This window comes from Carettochelys insculpta, chromosome 8, assembly GCF_033958435.1.
Source record: "Carettochelys insculpta isolate YL-2023 chromosome 8, ASM3395843v1, whole genome shotgun sequence".
Taxonomy (NCBI): Eukaryota; Metazoa; Chordata; order Testudines; family Carettochelyidae; genus Carettochelys; species Carettochelys insculpta.
The window spans coordinates 45554143-45564509 of record NC_134144.1 but is presented as its reverse complement, the minus strand read 5'-3'; positions in this window follow the sequence as shown (position 1 = coordinate 45564509).

Here is a 10367-nt window from a genome sequence, read left to right as displayed (position 1 = left end):
ATGAGGTTTTATATCCTGTTTGACAAAAGATGCTACGTATTTCAATAATCTTGTTTTACGTTCAGAAACCTGTAATTTAGCTCTAAGCAGCATGTGACCCTACAAACTGTGGTTTCATGAAATACATAGAATTGCTACATTTCTTATTTATTTTTGAAGTACGTTAATCGTTTCAATAGCCCATTGGTACTATTGGGCACCTTTAAGATGTCATAGCAATCTTTGTTCACTGATCTATTTAGAGTAAAGAAGGATGTTAATTATGGCTTATCCTTTGTAGTGTAACAAGTACTTTTTACTAATCCAGCACTGTAAAAATAATAATAAAAAAGCGCCCCCCTTTTTCCATAAAACAATTCTAGGCAGCAATCATAGTGTGCTGCTCGGGCTAAGGCTGGGCTGTTAGCTAAATTAAGCCATTGTGACTCAAAATCCTCCTTTAATAAGGTTCATGCTGTCTACAACTTCATCATTTTCTGCTGAATGATAATTACTTTATTCAATCATGTTCAAGGTTTTAGTGAAAGCTAGCATTGATTGATTAACTTCAATTACCATGCTTACATTTGCATAGATAAAAACTGCTTTTCAATTTGTGAGTGGCACGCCAGTGGAAACCCTGGGCTGATATTTGCATTTCAATGTGAACAGTGAAGAATAAAGGTGGAAGAGAGGTCTGATCAGTGCTAAGCCCTTTCTGCTTCAGTGCTCAAGCATTTTTCCATAAACACTCTTGTTATGATGTTAGTTTGTTCAAACCACTCTGAGGTAACTGAGGGAGCCTCCTGTTTACAAGTGTGCATGGCAATTTTAAGGGTGTGAATTCAGGAAAGCTGAGATCAAGGCTTTCAACAGGCAGAAGTAGTAAATAAAACTGAAAAATTTTTCCTTTGAAAGTATGGTGGAAGTCCAACATGCTGTAATAGCCCTTGAAAAGAAATCTCTGTCGTCTACTAATTGAGACTCTAGATTTTGACTTCACTCAGTCTTTGCTGTTTTCAGATGGATGTAACACTTACCTCCTGTGTGTCCAATTACTAATTATATCAAAGAGAAAGTCCTAACAGACCAACTTGAGACCCGCCTCATGATCACTAGGAGATAGTCCATCTTGCAAAGCTGTTATTAATTGACAGTGCAACGGTGTGGAAAAGAGCTAGACTTGCTTCATGCTCAACCACCACAACTTCTACATTGTAGAATTGGGCTGAAAGAAATCTGGTGAGGTTCAACAAGGCCAAGTGCAGAGTCCTGCACGTAAGACTGAGGAATCTCAACCATCGTTACAAGCTGGGAACTGGCTGAGTTAGCAACAGTTCTGCAAAAAAGGACCTAGGGAATATTGTGGATAAGAAGCTGGATGTGGTCCAACAGTGTGCCCTTGTAGCCAAGGAGGCTAAAGGCATACTGGGGTGCATTAGTAGGAGCACTGCCAGCAGATCTAGGAAACTGATTATTCCCCTTTATTTGTCACTGTTGAGCCTACTTCTGGAGTACTGCGTCCAATTCTGGGCTCCCCTATTACAGAAAGGATGTGGACGTAGTGGACAGAGTCCATTTGAGGGTGACAGAATGATTAGGGGGCTGAAGCACATGATTTATGAGGAGCAGCTGAGGGATTTGGGTTTACGTAATTTAAGTAAGAGTGAGAGGGGATTTGATACAAGCTTTCACCTCCCTGAAATGGGGTTCCAGAGAAGCTAGGGAGGCTGTTTTCAGGGGTGACGGATGATAGAACAAGGAGGAATGGTCTCAAGTTGTGGTGGAATACGTAATTTAAGTAAGAGTGAGAGGGGATTTGATACAAGCTTTCACCTCCCTGAAATGGGGTTCCAGAGAAGCTAGGGAGGCTGTTTTCAGGGGTGACGGATGATAGAACAAGGAGGAATGGTCTCAAGTTGTGGTGGAATAGGTCTTGGTTGAATGTTATGAAAACTATTTCACTGGGAGAATGGTGAAGCTTTGGAATGAGTTATCTAGGGAGGTGGTAGAATCTCCTTCCCTAGAGGTCTTTAAGTCCTGGCTTGACTAAGGCTTGGCTGGGATGATTTAAATGGGATTGGCCCTGCTTTCAGTGAGGGGTTGGGTGGACTCTGTGACCTCCCAAGGTCTCCTCAAACCTATTATTCTATGATTTAAAGAGAGGGGCCTACTGTGCTTGAAGGACTAGAGTTCTTAGAGCTGTTACATAGTTGTCTCCTCGATTTCTTACTTGAAGTGCAGCTGGACCTTTTTTTGGTGTCAGGAAATGCTGAAGAGCTATATAAATCTTAGCATTACATTCCATCACCTGTTAATCCTTCTGAGACTTTTTCCAGCCTGTCAGTCAGATGAATGGTGTGGAAGTTTGCCTTTCTGTGGAATTAGCCTCCAAAGGGATAACACGTTTTCAGTCACTACGCCATTCAGTAACCCAGCAGGAGTGTTACCCATGGAGAGCCTGCACGTCTGGGACAGACTGATTGCCACAGCTCACTGAGCAATTCAGTGAAATTACCTGCCAAATTCTTGTTCAAATGATCTGGCCAAGTTGAATGGGCTTTGAACAAGGAGGTTGGTTTTTGCAATCCTCCTCCTCAGACAGTGTGATACGAGCACTACTGCTCTAAGGTTACTAATATACCATCAAGGCTGCAGGAGTTCCACAGAGTTTCCAAAGTTGGTGCTTGCGTTCAGTAGTGAAACCATGTAAAGTGAATCTGCAACAGTTTCCCCACTAAAATTGCCACATGTGCTAGTGCAGAGGGTAATCCTCTTGGAGCACAGCACTGTGGTACTCAAGATGGAATTGTCTGTATGGGCTTCTCCACATTTCTGCCCAGTCCTGCCTCTGGGCTACAGAAGTGCACCATTATCCTGCTTGTTGGGACTCCCATCTTCTAGGGTTGGGCTGAGGGTATGCCCTTAAGTAATTCATCCTCACCTCTATTCCTGTGTTCTCTTTCCTTATTAGCTTTTTACATATGATGAAAGAGGCAAAGAGCAGTGAGAGAGGCACAGAGCCACTGTGAAAACTAGAACATTTATTGTGTCCCAGTCACACACTTCAGATATTTCTCTGATATGTGGGGTTATCTGGATTTCATGGGTATCCCCCACAGATGATTTAAACATGTAAATAAACTGACTTGCACAACACCAGCCATGAGACCATGCCTTCACTAGAGAAATGGAGCATAGTTGTAATGCTGTTGCTCCCAGATGTTAGCAAGACAAGATGAGTGAGATGTAGTAGCTTTTATGGGCCAACTTCTGCTGGTGAGAGAGACAAGCTTTTGAGTCACACAGAGATCTTCCAGTTCAGGGGTACCTTTTCCAGACCTGGTTATGACCTCTCTGTGGCTGGAAAGCTTGTGTCTCACACCAACTGAAATTGGTCCAGTGAAAGATATTACTTTGTATACCTTGTCTCTTCGGCACAAATGCTTCATTTTTCTCATCTCTAGGGTGAAATACACAATGGAAGTACTACTTTGTCATTACTCCTAAAACAATGTTAGACAATATTCACTGTCAAAGAAATTTAAATGTGACTGGAAAGTCTGTATGCTCCCAAAATATATTGCACCCATTAAATTAAATAAAGGGTTCCCTCTGGGTTGCTGGATTGTTCAGTTGCTTTCTAAAGCAGCAAGAGAAAAATGATCCAGACTTATCTCCTCCACTTCACCCCTCAAATCATTAAAGTATGCTTATGTTACCATGGTGTTTGTCTTCACTGCTACATTCCAGGATGCAGTCTTGGAGCATCTCTACTCAAAGGGCAGGTCTACACTTCGGCAGAAGGTTGAATTGTTATGTTAATTTATGTTAATGACCTTGAATCGAGCTTCCACAGTGTCTCCACTAAGAGAGGTTAAAGGGAGCATGGGCTCCCATCAACTTCCCTGTCTCCTAACAAGGGACAGGGATATCTGTGCTGATGGAAGTACACTGTAATTTCGATTTTTAGCGAGCCCTTATTAGGGACACTAAATCGAACTCCGGAAGATTGAGCTCAACTGGGTCAATCTTCCCTGTAATGAAGACATACCCAAAGTCTTGGTGTTGACATCTTCATAGTGTGACTATAACCATATTTCCTTCTTTGTTGCCTACAGGGTGACTTCTGACGGCTCATGCTAGAAACAATCTGAGGAACAATTCCACATGTTCATATACAATCTTTTTTTATAGATTATTTATCACAAAATATTTCCCTTTTGGCTGCTCAAATTTTGACAGTGCTACAAAGATGCTGTTCTCTCTGGTCATTATTATCAATTTCCTTAAAGTAGTGCTTAGCACATGCCTCACCCACTCCCTAAAATCAATTCCCTCTGCTTTCAGAGTTCCAAAAAGGACGACTGTTGAGGTGGAGCCAGAAAAACTCCTGCTGTGATTAAATTGGAGTATTTAAAAACTGATGCTCCAGTGACAAATTGGTATACCTGCCAATGTTACTTTACTCTTACTGGTTGATGTTACTTACTATATTCTTAGAAATTGTACAGATGGCACAAAGAGTGCATTCAGGCAGGGATTTTGCCCTTCTCTCTCTCACAAAGAAATATTTCTTTAAAATTACTCAAGACAGGTTGATAGACAAATCTGTCTTAGATATTTAATACTAATTTATTAATGCGTATATGACTTATAACAATAGGAAGTCGTCAGTTTGTTTTCAAAATCCTAATGCAATGGTTGCCATAAGAACACAAACTATGTGTACATTTTAATGTGTCTATGCTTCATAATTATGCATGGTTGTGTGCTGTTATAATTGACATAAAATATAAAACAGGTCAAAGAGCAGCTATTAAAACTATTTTTCATTTTGCTGCTTGACAGCCAGCCACATCAATGCCTGGTACATTTAATAGGACCATACAAAGAATGCAAAGATAGTTATATAATTTCAACCATATTAAAGCCTCCAGAACTTGCAACCTAATTATTTCCTACAGTATCTTCTTGTAAGCTATATTACTTTATTTGGAAAGTATCCATTTTCTGATTAAACAATAGAAATATATTAAATTAGCATGGGGAGTTGGAATCATAAAACTTTTGGACATATTCCATAGAGGTCATTCTGTTAGGTTAAGAATTATCCTAGACACAATGATTTTCTGCCACTTAAAATCAAAAATAATGTTAGAATTGTGCTAATTCCACGTGTCTATTTAACTCACACAATTGAATTCTACCAAAGGGGTAAATGGTAGTTATGTGTCCTTTTAACAGTAGAATGACAGAAAAAGAAAATTCAAGAAGCATGCTGAATTTATAAAATGTACCTGATGTGTAAAGTGCTCAATTTATTAATAAATGTAGTTATATATCTTTGTATATCATATACAATTTGCACAAATTTTATTTTTTTGTCCATGTCATCATTAATGTCATTATGACAAATGATCGTGTTTTTTAGTTCTAGATTTTAATATTTTGTTTTGCATTCGTGTGTTTTATTTTATTCTATTTTAGTTACTTTTTAAAACTAGGTTTGAAAAGAACTATTAACCCAAACGAAAATGTGAACAATTGCATTCATTCCCAAGCTTTCCACCTGAGATAATCAAGTATTTATTTCAAATTGGTGCTGGATACCACAGCTATGCTAATCTGAAAAATAGATAACACATCCAATGGGGCGAATCCTTAGCTGATGTAAACTGTCCTAGGGCCTTAAAAGCCAATGACGCTATTAGAATTTGCTAGAAAAGGAGCTGCCCTTCAGAACCAAATACTGCTAATTAAGTCAAACTAAAGGGGTTTGTTGTGAGTATTTTAGGCTTTGCTTAATCACATCAGATGATTTCAAATGACAAGGAAAACGATACAGACGCCTAACAAACTATAGACTCTCCTCTGTCAGACACGCCAACTTCAGCTGGCGACTAGATGTTTCAGGGGACCAGTAACAGCCGCTAGAATCCATTCCAGTTGGTTGGTTCAAGTCCAGTCCAAGTTATTAGTGCTGGAAAGCTATCATTCATTCTGTGGTGGGATCAGCCCACTTTCCCAGCATAAAGGTGATTGTCACAAAAACTAATACCCCAAATAGCAATGTTTGGCAATTCCAGTTTGGAAGTCAAGTCCCCAAGAGATACTGATGCCCAGACTCTGCTCTGTCTAGTTGAGCACATAGGTAGGTGGAGAATGGAGGAGGATGAGTTGCTGCAGCTCATCCTTTATCTGCCCAGTTGATAGAAGACTTCAGCCTTCAGTGTTGCTGATCTGGCACTTTTCACTGTGCCTATGTCTACACTAGAGATCTGTCGACACAAGTTTCTGTCTAAAGATACTTTCCAGCAAAACTTCAGTTAACAGATCAGGGCCAGACTGTCAAGTGGATCAAAAGAGCAATCTGCTCTGCTGACAGAGCAGCTAGACTACCTGGCAGCTCTGTCAACAGAGCAGCCAGTTGGAAGCGCAGCAAACTGGGCTGCCCTAAGTCCCAGAAGCCCTGTCTGTTGACAGGAATGTCCAGTCTGGCTTTCTGTTGACTGAATCTGTCGACAGGCATTCTGCCTCATGGGGGGAGTGGCAGAATGCTGTCAACAGAAGTGCCATGTTCTGCTGACCTACTATCGACAGAATGCCTTGGTAATATGGATGCTCCGTGGGTTTTGTTGACAAAACTCTCTAGTGTAGACATATCTGAAATTCCTGTGAAATAACTTTGATTCATTCCCCCCCCACCCCTCCCGATTGGTCCTTACTTTTCTGTCCTTAGCTCTACTTGCATCACCACAACCCACCTCCACACCTTGTCTTTTTAATCTTCCAGTTACGCAATTGTCAATGCCTTGTTTCATGATTCCTTAAGTATCGCATATGTCCTCTGCAATGTTACTTTTGATGTGCAGAACTCTTTTAAAGATGATCTTCTGGGCTCTGCCCTCAGTTCATGAAGCTTCTTCTAAAGAACCATTTCTGCAAATATCCCTAAGAGAAGCTCAGGGACTGATTATGGTGAGGGATAGGGCAGTTTGCAGAAGTCTTATATCTCTTGTCTTTATAAAGCATTTGTATTATCGGAATAGGGCCAAGCATCACTTAACTACCTTACTTGTGTGTTCCCTTTTCATCTAACTTCTATCTGTCCCTTTCTTTTGCCTTTTTAGAATGTAGAGACTGTCTTACTGTTTTGATGTTGGTACAGCTTTCGAAAGCAAAATTCAGAAAACAGCAAAAGTTTTATGAACAGTGGGAAGATGGAAATAACCTTAACTGACCGAAAATAAAGTCACTCCTCCATAACTTACTATTCCAGAGTATATTTATCTCAGAACAGTTCAGTATGTAATTCGTTCTGCAAAATAGAAACCATAGATAATTCCAGGCCTGTAAGTCAAAATGCTAGTCTTTCTGCTAGCCACCTAAAGTGAGATCAATAAAATGCTTGATATTCCTTGCCAGCAACATCTTTATTATGAATGCACAGAGGAATCAAGAAAATAAAAAAACTGGCAGATTCCCTTTGTTCTTTGTTGCTATGACATTATGAAAAGTTAGTACATATCTCTCCTTTCAAGATTTTCATTTAAATCTCCTCTTCTTGAAGTGCTGTGGTTAGTAGTGACTGCAAAAGTGGATTATGTGAAGAAAGATTAGTTAAAAGTGTCAGGGGGTCTCCAAAGAATATGAGAGCGCGATGCCAAGATGCCCAACTTTGAGCTTTTAAACCTCCTCTTGGAGAAAACAGTGCACTTATCACAGTATCCAATTTAACTGCTGTGTCTTCAAATCAGTTATAATGCAAAGTTCCAAGTTCAATAAACTTGATCGGAGACAGCACCTTTTTCACTGGCATATGTGCATTCACCATAAATCTCTTATCTTATCTCTTGTCTTAAATCTCTGAACAATATACTTCTGCCTGCATAAATATACAGTGCCTTGTATAGGCTCTGACAGAAATTCTGCAAATCATTACATAGGTGGTGGTAAAACACTTAAGCAAAATGAAGAGAAACAAATGGGATATTTTATGAAAATGAGGCATGTCAGAAGTTTAAGAATTCAAAACGATTTTATTGCCTTAAAAATCTTACCACTGTAACCAACTGCAGAGCCATATTTCCTGTATATTAAAGAGAAAATAAAGGGCTCTTCTTGTCAACCAAGTATATGCATCCTACTTATTAGTAATAGAGATTTGCACTGTAGAACACATTAGCTAACAAACAGGCTTTTGTAAGAATCTGAGGTTTCTGAGTAGAGTGTTCTGTTTAATCAAGGCAGAGTTTCAAGACTGGTGAATAATATCAAAGGGATATTTTGATATATCATGACTTTTAATTCTGCCTCCATGCCCCACATTCAAGAGTACCTGACTGTGCTCCTAGATTTTTTTTTTTATTTCAAAGTATTGTTCAACATGGATAAAGATAACAGAATCAATCCTACCGTGAACATGGATAACTGAAAATGAAACCCAGAACTGCCCAAGGCATGTCTGCTTTCTCTTTTCCCTAAGGTATTTGGGAGGATTAGTTGCTGACACTAGTTAGAAGAAAGCTTTCGAAATCTGTACAGTATCAGTCTAGGAAGACACAGTAGAAGTTATGTCATTAGGCTTCCATGCAAAAGCTAAAGGTTCCCAAGGAAAGGTTTTGGCTCCCTTCAAATGGTAGCTTTTATAGAAGCACTGTATTAAACTGCACTATGTTGACCTTGTCTGTTAATGAATGAGTTAAGCCTGGAGCTTCCGTGAACCTTGTTCGTCAGTGGATGTGTAATCTATGTGGCCAGAATTGAAAGGGTTAGAATAATTGGCAGCCTTAGCAGCACGCTGGACTTCACTGCTTTCCCTGAAGAGCCACAGTTGATCTCAAAACATGTTCTGTATCTAAATGGCAAACATCCCCTCTGTTCGGTCATCTCTTGTAATGCTTAAGCTATAAAAGTTCATTTTGCTGCCTCCAAGCTGGATGTGTGCAATACACTGTAAGAGGGGCAAGGTAAGAAAGACACACAACACTACTCATGGTGCACCAATGCAGTGGCTCCATTCGGGAGAGGGGGCTGGTTAGAAAGTGTGATGGTGTTCCACAAGCTGTGTTACAGCCTCATTCACTGGGTAATTGTCAGTCGTCAAAGACGGTCAATTGCTTTTATCGTGATTGAGGACACCTGTTAACTGACATCTTTCTGTTGCAACGGGGAGCCGTGTAGAACACTGAATAATATGAGGTATTCTCATGAAATTAGGGAGTAACTAGCTAAGAGAAGTGACCACAGGTAACTGTTAACACAGGCTCCACCGTATATTAAATATGCTGTGTTAGGGAATGTTTCCTCCTATTTTATTTTTAATAGTTCCTGTACAAGGCAAAGTTGTAGGGGCCCAACCTTGTTTTTCAAAACAGGGGTGTTAACTGTCGTGTGTGTTCTGAAATAAACTTTTCCACATGCAGATAGGAAACACATACAGAGATCATATAATCCACTCCCAGCCAATAATATTTAGTCTTTTTCTTCTATGGTTCTCAAAGTGCTTTGTCAAGGAGATGTGTGAGGATTGACAGGTTCTGAATCTGAAGCCGGCTCTTGAATCCCTACCACATCCATAACACCACCAAACAGCTCTACTAGTGATGGGGCAATTGGGAGCCCTAAGAGTTAATACTCTAAGGCTATGTCTATACTAGAAGCATCTGTCGACAGAAATTACGGTCGCCAGGCAAATCCCAGCAGTACTCTGTCAACAGATTTCATCTACACAGAACTTGCTCTGTTGACAGAGAACTGCCAGACTGCACTGCCCTCTGGTGCCAGAAAGCAGAATGGCAGCTCTGCAAAGAACATTGCCCAGCGACCAGAAGCCCTCTCTAGCGACAGAAGTGGCTACGCTGCACTTTTGTCAACAGTACCCTCTCCAGAGATAAACTGGTCAGCCAACATTTTAATGGAGTGGGCCATCCTGTTACTGAAGAGGAATTTTCGCAAGAGTCTTGAAAATGAGGCTGCTGAACTCTCTCTTATATTCAAATTCGACACAATAACACATGGTTTGAACTGGGATGCGAGTTTTCTGGGTCATTATAGGGGCTCTTTTGCATACTTGGCTTAATCTAATTATTGACTCCCCCTCCACCTGCCCCTCTACTCTCTGATTTTTCTCACCTTGATAATTTTTTTTTTTTATGATTTGTCAACCTTGATTACTATTTTTGCTTCTCTGTGCCTTAAATATTGAGTCTGTTCTGGTCTGGCTATGGTCTGAAGAAGTGGGTCTGTCCCATGAAAGCTCATCACCTAATAAATTATTTTGTTAGTATTTAAAGTGCTTACTGCTTACCTTACTGCTTTTTTGTTTTATGTCCCGAGATTGTTATGCCTCAAATTTTTGAGGGATAATGCTATTGAGGAAAATG